Raw genomic sequence first — 17,030 nt, forward strand, 5'->3', positions numbered from 1 at the left:
ATAGTAACCGAAACTCTAAAAACCGTAATTAGTGGGTATAATAAATGTTTTTTGTTTTTTTTTTTGCCTTTTTTGGCTCAATAGTGTCCCTGTGTTATTAAAATTAAAAAAGTGTGCAAAAGCCTTTAACTCAAACGTCGTGCAACTGAATCCCTTTTGTATAAGTTTCAAATATTTTATATTATTATAATGAATACATCGAAGAGTTATATTTTTCCTTTTTGTTTAAAAGGATCCTTGCTAAATGTAATAGTGCTAGGAACTTAGTTTTCAGCAATTTATAACGGTAATTGAACCGATCCTGAGCTTTAAATTACTTGATCAGATACCTTTTGATCCTAAGCTTTAGATTACTTGAATAGATATCTTAGTGTTTTAAAGATGAAATTTGAGTTGTATATGCCTGAGTGGATCGCTTTTGCTTGTGATATTTAGCGTTTTGAATCCGATAAGAGTAAATTCTTGTTATAGATGTTAATGTATTCAGTTTATTTAGTATATAATGTAATTTCAATTTGGATTTTTAAACAGTTTTGAATACCCATTCTATCAATATAAGTTCACAAATGAATGGCGTGTTTGATTGTGAGTACATTGGGGTGAAGAAATCAGCGTGTGGTGTAATTTTTGAATGCTCATTTCTACTGATGACTACTGATCTTCAAGAGGTCTCATGTTGTCACTGGTTCATAAACTATAATATGTATGCGTAAAGTGAGGAGAGCTGGCGGAGTACACTTTACCTTATAAAAAAAATGGGTTTGTATAATAGAACGATTCATCCATCATATACCAACGGGGAGGATTTATCCCATGTTCAGGATGAAGTTAGAGAGATATGGTGTTTTTTTGGCGTAACTACACTGTATGCAATAGAAAATGTACCCTCCGATAGACTTTTAATTGAGAAATGCAAGTCAGATATACCAATATTCAACCTGAAGGATTTTGGTTGTGAGAAATTTCCGGGTAAGATACACAACCCCGAGGATGAAGTTCGATTTTTTAGTAAATGGGTACCAATACATATTCCTTCTCGGAATATGTGTGTCAGATATTCTAAGAAGAAGAAGAAGCAAGTTTCCTACTATAGATTGGAATCATACTGAGTGGACAACAAACAATGATGAATAATTAGAATAGTCATCATACTCATGACAAACCAACGGTCTTTTTAAAGACCACTAATTCTATAAACACTTCGTAACTATGGTAATATAAATCTTTTAGTGTCAATGTTTGAAGCTAGCTTCAGCTGAAGCTTAAGATAGTAGCGGACATCCTACTGTAGGGACTCATTTGAATGGCAATGAAAAGTTCCAGTGCTCTGTAAGTGACCAAAAAAAAAACTGACAGGGTAACTATGCACCATTCAATGTTCAATTTCCCCAAAGTTAAACAATCCAAATTTTTATAAAGCCATTTTGTTCAGCATAGTCGATATATCTAATAACTCTGTCAGACATGTGTGTGTGAGGGTGGGGGGGGGTTGTGTTTGATGTGGGTGGGGGGTTTGGGGGGGGGGTTGCGGGGGTGCTCGCGCGGTGGTTGTGTGTTTGTGGCGGTTGTTTTTGGAGTGGCGGTGGGGGGGTATGTGGGTAGGTTTGTGTTTCTAGTGCCATGGGGGGATGGAGGTGTGGGTGAGAGGGGGGTGGTGTGGGTATTTGGTGGGATTTGGATGTGTTTGTGTTTATGTGGGTGTGTGTGTGTGCTGGTGAGTTCTGAAGTTTGTATTTGTGTTTTTTGGATAGATTGTTGGTTTGTGTGTGTTTGTGTGTGTTTTTGTGTTTTTGTTTTTTTTTTTGTGTTTTTTTGTGTTGTTGTTGTGTGTGTGTGTGTGTGTGTGTGTGTGTGTGTGTGTTTGTGTGTGTGTGTGTGTGTGTGTGTATGTGTGTATGTATGTGTATATATGTATTTGTATGTGTGTATGTTTGTGTGTGTGTGTATGTGTGTGTGTGTGTGTGTGTGTGTGTGTGTGTGTGTGTGTGTGTGTGTGTGTGTGTGTGTGTGTGTGTGTGTGTGTGTGTGTGTGTGTGTGTGTGTGTGTGTGTGTGTGTGTGTGTATGTGTGTGTATATCTATGTGTTTGTCTGTGGATGTGTGTATTTGTGTATGTGTGAGTGAGTGTGTGGTAGTGTGTGTGAGTGTGTGAGTGTGTGTTTGTGTGTGATTGTGTGAGTTGGTTGGGATGGTGTGGTTTTTTTGGGAGGGTGCGGTTTGTGTGTGTGTGTGTGTTGCTGTTTGTTTTTGTGTTTGTTTTTGTGTTCTTGTGTGTTTTTTTGTATGTGTGTGTGTCTTTGTGTGTGTGTGTGTGTTTGTGTGTATGTATGTGTGTAAGCTGTTACCAAAGACTAAGAGTAAACTACAAATTAAAAGCAGTAAAAAAAAGAAGAAAATAAAGCCATTTGGTTTTGATTTTTGAAAAAGTCCAAAAAATGTCCTTTTTTTCAAAAAGTTGCCTTTTTTGACTCAATAGTGTCCCTGTGTCCTTCAAAGTAAAAAAAGTATCCAAAAGCCACTAAAAGTGTCCATTTTGCATCCCAGCTAATTGTTTTTTTCCAAATTATGACAAGTATTCATATGAAAGAAAATTAAATTGGGAAGAAATAGGGGATTTTCTCGTTTTGAGTTTGCTTCGATTATCTCCTACAAGTTAAGTTCGAATGAAAATATTCCCAAGTTTTTTTTTTATTTATTTATTTATTTAATTATGTAAAAGATCAAAAGTTTGTCTCATCCTTAACTCCATTACTTTTTATTGTGAAGTTTAAGTTAGAATAAAAATCGAGAATTTAGCATATTTCAAGTTTAAAATGAAAAGTATTCATATGAAAGAAAATTAAATTGGGAAGACATAGGGGATTTGCTCGTTTTGAGTTTGCTTCGATTATTTCCTACAAGTTAAGTTCGAATGAAAATATTCGCAGTTTTTTTTTTATTTATTTATTTATTTAATTATGTAAAAGATCAAAAGTCTGTCTCATCCTTAACTCCTTACTCTTTATTGTGAAGTTGGCTTTTTTCCAAATTTTTTAAAGAAAATTGGGGGTCCCTCCCTTATATACAAAGTAGCTTCAATCTGTTATGAGTTTTAAACTTGCTCCTTACTTTAGTTGAAAAATATTTTATATTTGTTTAATTACATTTCATGAGACTGTAAAGAATTTTGAATGCAATATTTTTTGCCAATGCAAAAAAAAGATCAATATTTCAATGATCTCTGTTTCCATTTCAGGAAATAAAAAATGACAGAAAGAGTGTGTAAGCCGTTACCAAAGCCTAAAAGTAAAGTACAAATTAAAAGCAGTAAAAAAAAAGAAGAAAATAAAGCCATTTGGTTTTAATTTTCGAAAGTGTCCAAAAAGTGTCTTTTTTTTCAAAAAGTTGCCTTTTTTAACTCAATAGTTTCCCTATGTCCTTCAAAGTAAAAAAAGTATCCAAAAGCCACTAAAAGTGTCCATTTGGCATCCCATCTAATTGGTTTTTTCCAAATTATGACAAGTATTCATATGAAAGAAAATTAAATTGGGAAGACATAGGGGATTTGCTCGTTTTGAATTTGCTTCGATTATTTCCCACAAGTTAAGTTAGAATGAAAATATTCGCAATTTTTTTTTTATTTATTTATTTATTTAATTATGTAAAAGATCAAAAGTCAGTATTATCCTTAACGCCTTACTCTTTATTTTGAAGTTTAAGTTAGAATGAAAGTCGTGAATTGAGTATATTTTAAGTTTAAAATGAAAAGTATTAATATGAAAGAAAATTAAATTGTGAAGACATAGGGGATTTTCTCGTTTTGAGTTTGCTTCGATTATTTCCTACAAGTTAAGTTCGAATGAAAATATTCCCAAGTTTTTTTTTATTTATTTATTTATTTAATTATGTAAAAGATCAAAAGTTTGTCTCATCCTTAACTCCTTACTCTTTATTGTGAAGTTGACTTTTTTCCAAATTTTTTAAAGGAAATTGGGGGTCCCTCCCTTATATACAAAGTAGCTTCAATCTGTTATGAGTTTTAAACTTGCTCCTTACTTTAGTTGAAAAATCTTTTATATTTGTTAAATTACATTTCATGAGACTGTAAAAAATTTCGAATGTAATATTTTTTGCCAATGCAGAAAAAAGATCAATATTTCAATAATTTCTGTTTCCATTTCAGGAAATAAAAAAATGACAGAAAGATGTTTCATTAGTATCGCTGAAATACCTGGAATTCGGAGAAATTTGAAGTCCTCTACTATAGTGATAAACAAACTAACAGAAAGCGAGTTAAAGTCCTATGCTCTGCTGGCATCAGGATCTTTACATCCTCGTTATGACGAATTGGACTTTCATTTCAAGTGCGAAATAAGTGAACCAAAGAAGGAAATTCCACTTGATATGAAAGATGAAGCACTTATAGGAAAAGTAGAAAAGAAAACCCGGAAGACCCAGCAAAAGCTGAAAAGAAAACTTAGAAACTCTGAGGCTACGGAAACGAAGTGGTCGGTTGAAAAAGGAAAGATAGATGCTAATGAAGAAGACAGAAGCCCTGTAAAGAACCTGAGGCTAAAAATAAGTTCCAGAAGCGATACATCTTCAATGGCACATTCTAAAAAACCGTATTCTAATATCGGATAAACCTCTTGAGACAGAAATCTTGCCTGATAATTCTACTTGTATAAGTGAAGTAGATGTATCTAATATTTGTTCAATTAAAGTTTAACAGGAATGGGAAATTATATTTTTTATATACTCAAAAATATCGTAGGACTTTGGCAGTGAGAAATGGGTTGACTTTGTTTACTTTTTAAGTTTCTTTTGGAAGAGATTAAACTTTGTTAAGATTATTTGCTTATGGTTTCTTTTTTCAATTTTAAGTGTTTCTTTTAAAAGAATCTTTTCATAGGTGGCGTTGGGGGATACGACCCAATAGTAAGCGAAACTTCAAAAATGGAATTTTGATAACAATTGACAGGAATTGGGTTTTTATGCAGATTGCAATTATATAAATTTCATTACGTTTAATATCTAGCCACCAAATGCTCCAAGCCTCAGAAGAAAAAGAGGTTTTCAAAACAGGGAGCCTGATTTTCGAAAAAGGGGAGTTTCACCCGTGAGGCATTCTTAACCATCGCAATACCTTTACGCAAATACCTTTTCGCCAAAAATTCGCAAATCTCGTAAACTAAACAAGTAATTACCCTTTTCAAAAACATTACTCGTTCTATAAATGAAACCCATGAAACGAATAGCCAAGTTTAAAAAAAAAACCTACTAATCAACTTACAGATGAATGACCACGGATTTAACCTAAAAAAAAAACTTGTATATCATGAACTAGAAATCTACGTCACAAAAACTTGTCCTTAATAGGACCGGTATTAAATGACCCTGGTAACCCAATTACTTGAAAACTATACACACATATCTATGCCTCAGGCGTAGGGTTCAAATATATAGATGCCTTACTACTCATAGGACACATTTCAAAACTTACAGCACTTTCTCCAGGGACTCGCAGGGTCACATCATCCCCAAAGGCATGATTACATGACCTTTCAACTATGCTGATCAAAATGCCTATCTCAAATTTTTGATAAGATCACTTTGGGAAAAAGGAGCGAGGGAGGGAGGGAGGGGGAATCTAGTTGCCCTCCGATCGTTTTGGTCACGAAGTGGAGATCTAGAACTGTTATTTCCGTTCTAGCAAACCCTTTCCCGATCCTATATGACCAGTGGTTCGATACAATTACCCTTGCAAAAAAAAACAAAAAAACTAATAAACACGCATCTGTGATCTTTCTTCAAGCAAAAATTACAGAATGTCACATTTTTGCATATTAGCATGAGTTAGTGGATTGAATATTGTTCTTCCTCTCGGCCATTTGTGAAACAATTTTCTATGTTGGATCTTTTCTGCTGGACGTTCACCGGTAGATACGAGAAAAAACGAAATAATGTCGTTTTCGATATCGATATTAAGGTTTCGATATTTGCTCCGATATAGAGATATCTAATATCACCCAACACTAGATATATGACAAAATTCACAGAACATACATAAGTCGGCCTATATATTTGCACACAAGGGGGGAGAGGGTGGTGGCAGTGAAAGCGGTTAATGCATAGAAGATCTAATGACTACAGTTTCAGGGCATACTGTGAAGTAAATTTTTTTTTTTTATCATGTTTCCGTATGTGGAGTGGACTTGCTAAACTGATACCAGATGTCCTAGATAAGGCACGTTTGAACCACCTGTAAGCTTAATACATGTGAATCGAATTCTTCAAATAAGCACATTTTTAAAAGCAGATTTTTCAAAGACTGGATCTTTGGCGCGTTTTCACTCGAAAAACTTTTCTTTTCGGCACAGCTTCGTTTCTATGACTGTTCTATCTTGTAAAACACATTTTGACAATATCTGTACAAGTTAAGATGAACTAAGGCAGTTCAGAGCTTGAAGACAAGAGTAAAACTGTAGTCGTGTCCAAAGGGGACACAGAAAAGCAAAAGCAAGAAGATTATTATGGATTTATCAAAAGCATTTACTTTGGAGAGCCCAAGGAGAAAATTTAGTGTCTAACTCCAAGTGGAATCATAACCCCTCGATTGTGGTTGTTAATACAATTTTTGTGCAGTAATTATTCTGCATTATTACACCGCAAAAAAAACAGCCAAACTATACGAAGATTATATAGAAACATGGAAAAAAAAATGCTGCTTTTGAAGTAGAGTAAAGGATGTTTGTTTGTGAGGTCCAAGTTTGTCATTGTGGTTGCAGCAGTAGCTGCGATCAACTAAAAGACAACAGAGCCCAAAGTAACCAAAAAAATTAAACCCCCTGAAAATGGTATAGGATCAAAATAAAAAGTACAGCATCAGAATCACCTTGGCCGGAGTCTCTATTAAGGAAATTTACAGTCCCTTGGCTTGAACAACAAGGAAAATCTATTGGCTTGAACAACAGGGAAAATACTTGCTTTCATGATCAACGAAACACACTACTTAAAATAAAATTACTTTTTTTGCCAAAAAAAAACCGCATTATTGTCTACAAAATGATGAATGATGATAATGTAGGACAAGTAAGAAAGAGAAAGGGGCCATGGTTCCTGAGCTCCAAGATATCAACCAGGCATTTGTTTTCTTTTTTAAGGGATGCTAGTAAGTTACAGCTAATGTTGATGATAAATTCACATCCAAATGATATTTGTTTACTAACTTTTATCAGCCTGTGTCTCTTTGTAAAAATAAGTATTTAAACCACTGATCTACTCTGTAACAATTTTTAACTCTTTTTTCTAACCAGATTAATGTCACTACTACTTTTCAGGCTGAAATACCAAACAAAGAAGCAGTTTTCAAGCAAAAGGACGTCTGCGTAATTTGTGAGAAAAAGCTAAACAAACAGCGCAACAAAGCCTCAAATCTGATTTGCCAAAAAAAAAAATCTTGTAGAGGCTGAACAGTGATCCCTAGTTAGGATATTCCACACTCTCAAAGTTTTGGGAAACTTGAGAGAAGAGTTTTCCTTCTCAATTTTAAAAGTTGGAAGTAAACATTGTACCATGGGAAGGGATGTTATATACTTCTCAAGGCAGTTTCCCATTTACAAGCCCTGCCCCATGAATACAGGTATTCTGTCAAATATGTCAAGAGAAAACTTACTTTGTAACTTTAGACACAACTTTTGCAGTATAGCTTGGAGTTCCAGAAAAGTTCCATAAGTCATGAATATTGACAGTGCCATCAGAGGAGCCACTGAGTAAGCTTAAAAATAAACAGAGAAATAGAGCTACTGACACAAATATACATTGAATGGTAAATATACTTTATTATATTTCACTGAAAAAAAAAAAACAACAACAAAACACACAATTGAACACATCACTAGATTTTGAAAAATACCATCCCCCCTCCTACATACTCATGTACTGACTCCACTTGCATTCTTTGAAACCAAATGAACCTACATGAGCGCACTTTTTTTCCTTTTGCAGGGCAGACATAGCTGAGTGAGTACATACCTCCACCAAAATAACAATCTCTCTTCTTCTTTTAAAATGATAGAGCCTATTCATATTTTCTTAGCCTTGTTATGCTTCTCAATAGCATCAATCTCTTGTTTTGAATGGTATGGTTCTCCAAATGTTCTTAACTGTGCATGGATTGTTTGGTAGGAGCAACACCTTTCAATTTCTGTTACTAAAGTTAGGTTTTCACCATCCACCAGAAGTCTTTCTTGCATTAAGGGGTTTTTGATACCACTCACTATTTTGTCACAAACCATTTTATCTGTACTAATCATAATTACAAATTATGATTAAGTCCTAGACTTAGATTATGCTGATGATTTAAACATCCTAGATGAAAGTGTTAGCAAAATGAATGAAGTTTTAGGGGTTTTGCAAGTTCAGGGTGCTAGAATAGGTTTGAAAATTAATGTTAAGAAGACTAAGTCACTAAGGCTAGGAATAAGCGAAGATGAAAAGTTGACTTTGAGTTATGAAAAGATTGATTAGGTGGGCAGTTTCACTTATCTTGGTAGTATTATTAGTAAAGATGGTTGGAGCATCGAAGATGTCAAAAGTAGAATATGCAAGGCTCAGGGTGTTTTTTCACAGTTAAAAAAAAAGTTTGGAAGAATAGGAAGATAAGTCTGCAAACCAAGCTTAGAATATTAGAATTCACAGTGATGAAAGTGGTCAAATATGACTCTGAAGCATGGGCGCTCCAAAAAGCAGATGAAGATTTGCTAGATGTTTTCCAGAGAAATTGCTTAAGGATTGTCCTGGGTACCCGGCAGACTGACCATATTTCAAACAATAGGCTATACAAAAAATGTGGTTCAATACCACTCTCTAGGGCTATAATGAAGGAGAGGTTGAGGCGGCTAGGGCACGTTGTACAGATGAAGGATGACAGATTGCTGAAGATTTTTCTTTTCGGCCAACCGTCTAGGGCTAAACGGAAAGCAGGTCGTCCTTGTCTGGGGTGGGAGGGCGTCATAAAGAAAGATTTAAAGGAAACAGGAGCTTCATGGGTGGGCGTAAAAAGGGAGGCTTTGAATAGATTGGGATGGAGGAGGAGCGTGCGTAGCTGTGTCGGCCTCAGGCGGCTAGGTGCTGCGGTGAGTTGTTAGTAGTAGTAGTAATCATAATTTAAAAACTTCACTGAGATTCTGAGCAAATTCAAATATTGTTTTTGATACCAGAAGCCAGTTCAAAAAGCTTGCCAATCATCATGCAACCAAAAGAGCCAGAGAAAACTTCTATACACAAGCTCTGACACCTTAGAACTTTCTGTTAGGAAAATATAATATCATAAATATCAATATCTTCACAAATCAACAAAGAGTCGCTACATCATGAGTTCCTGTTCAACTGGGAAGCAGCTCAACCAGGAAGTAATAAGCAACCAGACAAGAAAATTAACCCTGTAGAAGTGATCACAGAGCATTAAAAGGATGGGAATCCTTAATTCACTCCAAACTGCATTTTACAGTATTTAAGGTATAAACTGTAGAGGCATTCAGGAATGAGGACTGAAAGACTTCCAAGTGCTTAAAAAAACTGGATCAAATTTTTGGGATCAGTTCAAATACTTCAATTGCAGGCAGACCAACAAACTTCTTAGTATTGCATTCACCATATCTTGAACTAGCATTAAAAAAGTTTAAGCTTTTTTGTGGTTAACAATTCTTTGTTATCAAAAACAACTAATTGGATCTGTGTCAAATGCTTCCTACTATTAACTTGTGAGGAGCATCTAATGATTTATAAGGTTTCAACTAACTTGGAAAAACATATCTTGAATTTGAAAAAAACAATCCTGATTTATTTTAAAATTCCACTCAATAAGAATTAGAATTATTTTAAATGCTGTTTTTTTAGGGTTTTTCTTTTAAGATATAGAATTGTTTTAAAAGTTCTAAAATAATTGTTAGAAACTGTTAGAATTGTATTTTAAATACTAGAGTCAAAGAAAAGCAGACTCAGGCCAGAATTGAGGCAAAATGTTTTTTCCCCAAAGCTAAGACAGATAGAGAATTGTCTTCTACCCAATTTTCTAAGCCATAGAAATGGAGAGCAAGTTAAGATAGGAGCTTGAAAACGCCTTCCTATGGCATAATTCAGACTTCGAATTCATTCCTGAATGTTTTATTATCCTAAGAGTAATAATCCTATTCTACAGGATCATTCTATTGCTACCAAGCAGGGGCCTCCTGATGCTCATTTTATTGGGGGGGGGGGGGGATCATTGTAAATTTTACCAAATTGCTACCTTATTTATGCCAAATTTTCTGCAGAATGAAAAATTTTGCTAAATTTTGGCCAATTTTACAAAATTTCTGCCAAAATTGTTGCCTTTGACAAAAATTTTACCAAATGCCAACAAAGATTGGGAGGGGAGGGGGTGCTCCTCCCCTCACCTCTCAGGACGCCCCTGCTAACAAGTAGAATTTAAGGTAATTTTAAGATAACAATAAAACTATTTTATGAGACAGCAAAAAGCCCATAATCTAGGATTTTACCCAGAATAGAAATATTAGCACTAACCTAGGTTACAATTTACCCTAAGGGTCAATAGTCACTGAAATATAATCTTTACAAGGTTGGAATCAAGGGTGTCAATTACCCCTTCCATATATCCAAAGGACAATAGGTTTTTAGGTATTTTCATAGAAAAAAAGGAAAAAAATTGCCCCCTCCCCTGCATTAATTTTTTTTCTTTTTGTTATCTTCTTTAACCCATATATACTACCATCCAGTCACTTTTGTTTATGAAATAAATAAATACTACCATTTGCACTTTTGTTTATGAGATGGAAAGGGGGCATTGGGGGACCTGACTAGGCAGCAGTATTTGAGCATAATTTTTTGTAGCCTAATTAATAGTTTTCACCTTTTCTATGGAAATGCAGAACGTAAGAAATCTCTGACTGTTTAGAGTCAGAATATTTAATTTTTAATATATGATTAAATTATCCTGTTTTTAAGTTATGTAATTACTAATTTTATTGTTTATGAATCAAAACCATTAGTATTCTTCATTTATTAATGCCACCATTTGCTGAACACACCAATGAAGTCTGTTAGGTCATTCATCAATCATTGTATGAATGACATCTTGATAAAAATTGTCCATAACTTCTACCAGGGCCTGCTTCAATGAATCCAGATTATGGTAATGTCTTGTACAGACCATGCCTTCTAAAACTGACCACAATTTGTAGTCAAGTGGATTAAGGTCTGGGCTGGCTGATTGGCCAATGGGTACTACTAATAAATGGGAAGTGTCCTATGATGACATTACCTCTTTACATTATTTTGAAAAAGGCATTAAAACAGCAGCAAGAAATTATCAGCAGGACATTTTAACATATGTAGTGGAGCCCCTAAACCAAACAATGTTTAAAATAGACCATGGATATTCCAACAGGACTCTGAACCTACACATACAACCAAAACTACTCAACAGTGGCTTAAAAATCATATACCAAAATTTATTAGTAGTGATTATTGGCCATCAGCCAGCCCAGACCTTAATCCAGTTGACAACAAATTGTGGTCAGTTTTAGAGGGCATGGTCTGTACAAGATGTTACTGTAATCTGGATTCATTGAAGCAGGCCCTGGTAGAAGTGTGGTAAAGCTTTCTAATCTAATTAATTATTAATATAGTAAAAATATACAAGACGCAAATATGAAGTTTTGAAATACCACCTTTTTATTAAGATAAGAAAAATATCCTGCTAAGCTCTGTTTAACGGGAAACTGAGAAATTACCATTTCCTAGCTTTTACTTTGGAAGGTGTGGTTGATAAAAATGTATAAAAGATACATTTATCGGAAGGAAAATCTTATACTAACTTTATACCGGACTGACCTCTGGTCCGTTGTTTTAAAACTACTGTGTGACTCTATCTTATCATTGTCAGTGTCCAAGTGTCTATTTGTATGTTATTACTTTTTTTTTGATACTTGGTGTCTTCTTGGGACAGCCAGAAATTGTAGACAAAATATGTTTAATCATTTTATATGGTAGATTAATAAAACTACTGTGTTTTAAACAGCCTCTCTACGATCCATTTTTAGCCTCTTGAACATCCCCAGTCGGTACGCCTCATTAGTTCGGTCATAGCCTAAGGCAATTAATTCCAACAGGACTCTGAACCTACACATACAACCAAAACTACTCAACAGTGGCTTAAAAATCATATACCAAAATTTATTAGTAGTGATTATTGGCCATCAGCCAGCCCAGACCTTAATCCAGTTGACAACAAATTGTGGTCAGTTTTAGAGGGCATGGTCTGTACAAGATGTTACTGTAATCTGGATTCATTGAAGCAGGCCCTGGTAGAAGTGTGGTAAAGCTTTCTAATTTAGTTATTTATTAATTTAGAAAAATATATAGGACGCAAATATGAAGTTTTGAAATACCACTTTTTATTCAGATAAGGAACATATCCTGCTAAGCTCTGTTTAATGGGAAGTTGAGAAATTACCACTTCCTAGCTTTTACTTGGGAGGGTGTGGTTAATAAAAATATGTAGAAGATACATTTTATCGGAAGGAAAATCTTATACTAACTTTATGCTGGACTGACCTCTGCTCTGTTGTTTTTAGAAATACTTTGGGACTTTGTCTTATCATTGTAAGTGTCTAAGTGCCAAAACTGCCAAAACTGTTGCCTTTGACGAAAATTTTACCAAATGCCAAGAAAGATTGGGAGGGGAGGGGGGTGCTCCTCCATTCACCTCTCAGGACACCCCTGCTAACAAGTAGAATTTAAGGTAATTTTAAGATAACAATAAAACTATTTTATGAGACAGCAAAAAGCCCATAATCTAGGATTTTACCCAGAATAGAAATATTAGCACTAACCTAGGTTACAATTTACCCTAAGGGTCAATAGTCACTGAAATATAATCTTTACAAGGTTGGAATCAAGGGTGTCAATTACCCCTTCCATATATCCAAAGGACAATAGGTTTTTAGGTATTTTCATAGAAAAAAAGTAAAAAAATTGCCCCCTCCCCTGGATTAATTTTTTTTCTTTTTGTTATCTTCTTTAACCCATATATACTACCATCCAGTCACTTTTGTTTATGAAATAAATAAATACTACCATTTGCACTTTTGTTTATGAGATGGAAAGGGGGCATTGGGGGACCTGACTAGGCAGCAGTATTTGAGCATAATTTTTTGTAGCCTAATTAATAGTTTTCACCTTTTCTATGGAAATACAGAACGTAAGAAATCTCTGACTGTTTAGAGTCAGAATATTTAATTTTTAATATATGATTAAATTATCCTGTTTTTAAGTTATGTAATTACTAATTTTATTGTTTATGAATCAAAACCATTAGTATTCTTCATTTATTAATGCCACCATTTGCTGAACACACCAATGAAGTCTGTTAGGTCATTCATCAATCATTGTATGAATGACATCTTGATAAAAATTGTCCATAACTTCTACCAGGGCCTGCTTCAATGAATCCAGATTATGGTAATGTCTTGTACAGACCATGCCTTCTAAAACTGACCACAATTTGTAGTCAAGTGGATTAAGGTCTGGGCTGGCTGATTGGCCAATGGGTACTACTAATAAATGGGAAGTGTCCTATGATGACATTACCTCTGTTATCGCTGTTGACTTGCAAAAAGCTTTTGATTTAATCAACCACAATATACTAATAGAAAAGCTATCTAATGACTTTCAAGTTGACCCTTATTTAATTAGAATAATTGCGTCTTCTCTAACAGAACGCAAGTCGTGAAATACCTGAATCTATATTCTGATCCCCTCCCAATTTATAATGGTGTGCCCCAAAGAACCCTCTTAGGTCCAATTTTATTTCTTAGGATGATAAACAACCTTGTTGTTTATTTCCCGGATAGATGGAAATTCGTTGATGATCTAACTGTCTTAGAGACATGTTCCAAAAATTCCAAAAGCAACCCAATGTACATCTTGGAATCGATATCAGCCGAAGCTCTTACTGATGATATGAAAGTCAACTGTTCTTACTATTAATTTCCTTAAAACTCCTCCTGCTTTCTCCTGTCCAATCCCCCCTGAAATGTCCGTTACCACTATGAAATTACTGGGCATTACCATCTCAAGCGACTTAAAATGGGATTGTCATATTAATGACATCTTAAACGTGCAAATGCCACATTTTCCCTCCTTAAAAATTTAAATGCCCTAACGCGCACTGTTTGAGGATTTTCTTGTCATTTGTACGCCCAACCCTTGAGTACGCCTGTCCTGTTTGGCATTTCCATTGAATTGTCGGACAGAATAGAGGCAGTACAAAAAAGGTGCCTAAGAATTATCTTCAATGAGGGTAAAGTACCTTATATTTCCCTTCTTAGGAGAGCTAATCTTGTCACCCTTAAGGAAAGGAGAGCAAAAATTACCTTGCGTTTTGCTAACAATGCCCTTCATAACCCTCAAACAACTCCCCTTTTCCCTGGTCAATATTCACCCCTTCGACCCCGTCTCCCGCGTTCTGTGTCAACAAAAATCCCCCTTCTCGCCCCAATAAGAGTTTGCACTCAAAGATATAGAAGAACTTTTATACCTTACATAGTTGACATTTTCAACCACTGGATCTCCGCTGCCTCCCCCTCCCCCCCTCACACACCCTGTACCTCAAAGTTATTAATTTTAATGCCCATTTTGCAAATTTGGAGGTTTTAAATTTATTTTTTTTTTTCACCACATAAATTGTGTTTTTTTTTTAATTTTTCTTTATCCCCTTGTTAATTTTCCGTGTTTTTTTGGGGGGGGGGGGGGTATTTTTGCTCACTTGACATTGGCCTTCTAATTTTAGAGTTTACTTTGTTTTCGTTTTTAATATTTTACGTATTTGACATTGACCCTTTTATAATTTTCTGTTGTTGTTTGATTGTTTGTTTTTGTAGCTCTTTTTTCGCTGTATTTGACGCTAAAGTGCGAATTCGGCCCTTTTGGGCTTGTGATAGCCATTTTTCAGCAATAAATCTTATCTTATCTTAAGTGGGAAATCTTATGATTTTTTTCTCTATAATAAGAAAACTCAAAGCTTTTTTAGGTTTAAAGGTTAATATATTTCTACGATGGGCCTTGATTCTCTATCCCGCCAATAACAGTGAATGAATTCTAAATACTACCTTTGAATTAATAATCTTGGATTTTAATAGATATTGAAAAAAATCGTAGTATAAATAAGCAAATCGGTGATTTTTCAACATTTTTCTTTGCATAAAATTCAGAATAAACAGCTGTATGTCAAAATAACAGATTTTATTGCAAAATTCAGGATGTTTCTTACTTCATCACGAGACTTCTAGAAGGAGAAGGAGGCATCAAGCCATATTGAACCAGTAGTTTAATACACAGGACTTCAAAGCTAACAGAGAATAAAACCTGAATAATTTGGCTGAAACAAATTTGAGGAACAAAATATGTATTTATTTGACAGAAATACAAACAAAATTACTTAAAATCAATTGGCTTTGGAAGCGGAAAGGTTAGGTTTTTTTTCTACACAGATGTAAAAGCTTAGAAGGGAGGGGTAGGGCCTATCAGTTTAAAGAAGGGTCATAAAGCTCTATTCCGCTTATGACTAATTAACAATTTATTAATTGTATAAGAAGACAAAATATTAATCTTGAATTTTGATATTTCTCAAGAGGGGAGGCTTACTGATTTTGCTTGGATATGTCAAGAGGAAAAATATTTCTTTACAGTCACATTAAATTGCTCGAATAGGCAGACCATGCCGGAAAATTCAAATAAACAAATAAATATATTAAAATACAACAGTGTATTTGGTATTTAGAATATATTTTTCCAACACTTGATATGTGAGGGGGACGGTTACAGCACTCTCAAATCCTCTAAAGAAACGAGTTTACCTGTAAGCAAACGGCTCCCAATATGACAGAGTATTTCTCATTTTTTTTCAAACTTATTTTGAGCAGCACAGCTCTTCTTTGTATATATCTCCGTATTTCTTTACTGTCCAGAAGATCCTGAACATTCAAATCTTAATTCAATTTATAAGGATGACAGATTATGAATAGGTAAATCAAGAAATTCCAATTTTTTCAATATTAATCTTGGCAAAATAATAAACTTTCTTAATAATCAGGTTGCATTTTTCAACACAAAACCTCTGAAGGAGGGGGGGGGGGATATTCAACCATATTGAAGTAGCAGTTTAATATTGAGAATTCTAAAACAACCAAACTAGAAAACCTGAAAAATTTGGTTTGCTTCCCCCATGTTGGGGGAAGATTGAATGTATTTATTCGACGAAAAAAATAACAACACACTTGCAAAAACTAACAACAAATTCATGAAAACTAGCATCATAACAAAACAACACTGTTCATGTCAGCTATCAACTTATTTTTTTTTACTTTTATCCGTTACTAGTACAAGTTTATGGACTTAATTCAGCTTACAATAAGCAATCTAAAATTTAATCTGAACTTTTGAATGTGTTCAACATTATCCATTTAATACTTAATTCACATTAATGAGAATAAAAAGTCACTTAAACACTTGTAAGTTTTTCAGCGATTTCTATGGCCAATAGATTTTGAGGAATAGATTTTTTTTAAGTTTTTAAAAAAAAACTTAAAACTTAAGGAACTGGGACAAAATATCAAAATTAAGCGTAAAAACGAAGTATTGAGGAGGGAGCAGCCAATCTCATGTGCAGAATCCATTCTTTTAATTTAAGTATTGCTCCTTATTTTCAGTTGAAAAAAAAACATGTCTTTTGTTTGCTTATTGTCGGATCATTTCTTTAAATAATGCCGGGAAATCCACAATTCTTCTCCATGGAAAAAATAAATTCCAAAAAAGGTAGATTTTGAGTCTATTGAGTTTTGAATTTGATTAACTTTGTGGAAATGATGAGAGACTTAGTGCCAAGTCATGGCTAATTACAGTAAAGCCAAGACAGATAGTTACTGTGAGAGGCAAAGCTGGCATAACTTTTTCGAAGTTGTATAGAAATGAGTAATTTCACTTGTTTAT

The 17,030-nt window shown here is 34.4% G+C and overlaps 1 protein-coding gene across 1 annotated transcript in view; it reads left to right on the top strand.

Moving 5' to 3' along the window:
• The window catches only part of LOC148941796 (uncharacterized), a 539,516-nt gene that overhangs the window by 164,840 nt on the left and 357,646 nt on the right, over positions 1-17,030 (top strand). The window lies entirely within an intron of this gene.

Source organism: Artemia sp. Qi Xiang Cuo, chromosome 17 (assembly GCF_049724085.1).
Source record: "Artemia sp. Qi Xiang Cuo chromosome 17, ASM4972408v1, whole genome shotgun sequence".
Lineage (NCBI taxonomy): Eukaryota > Metazoa > Arthropoda > Branchiopoda > Anostraca > Artemiidae > Artemia > Artemia sp. Qi Xiang Cuo.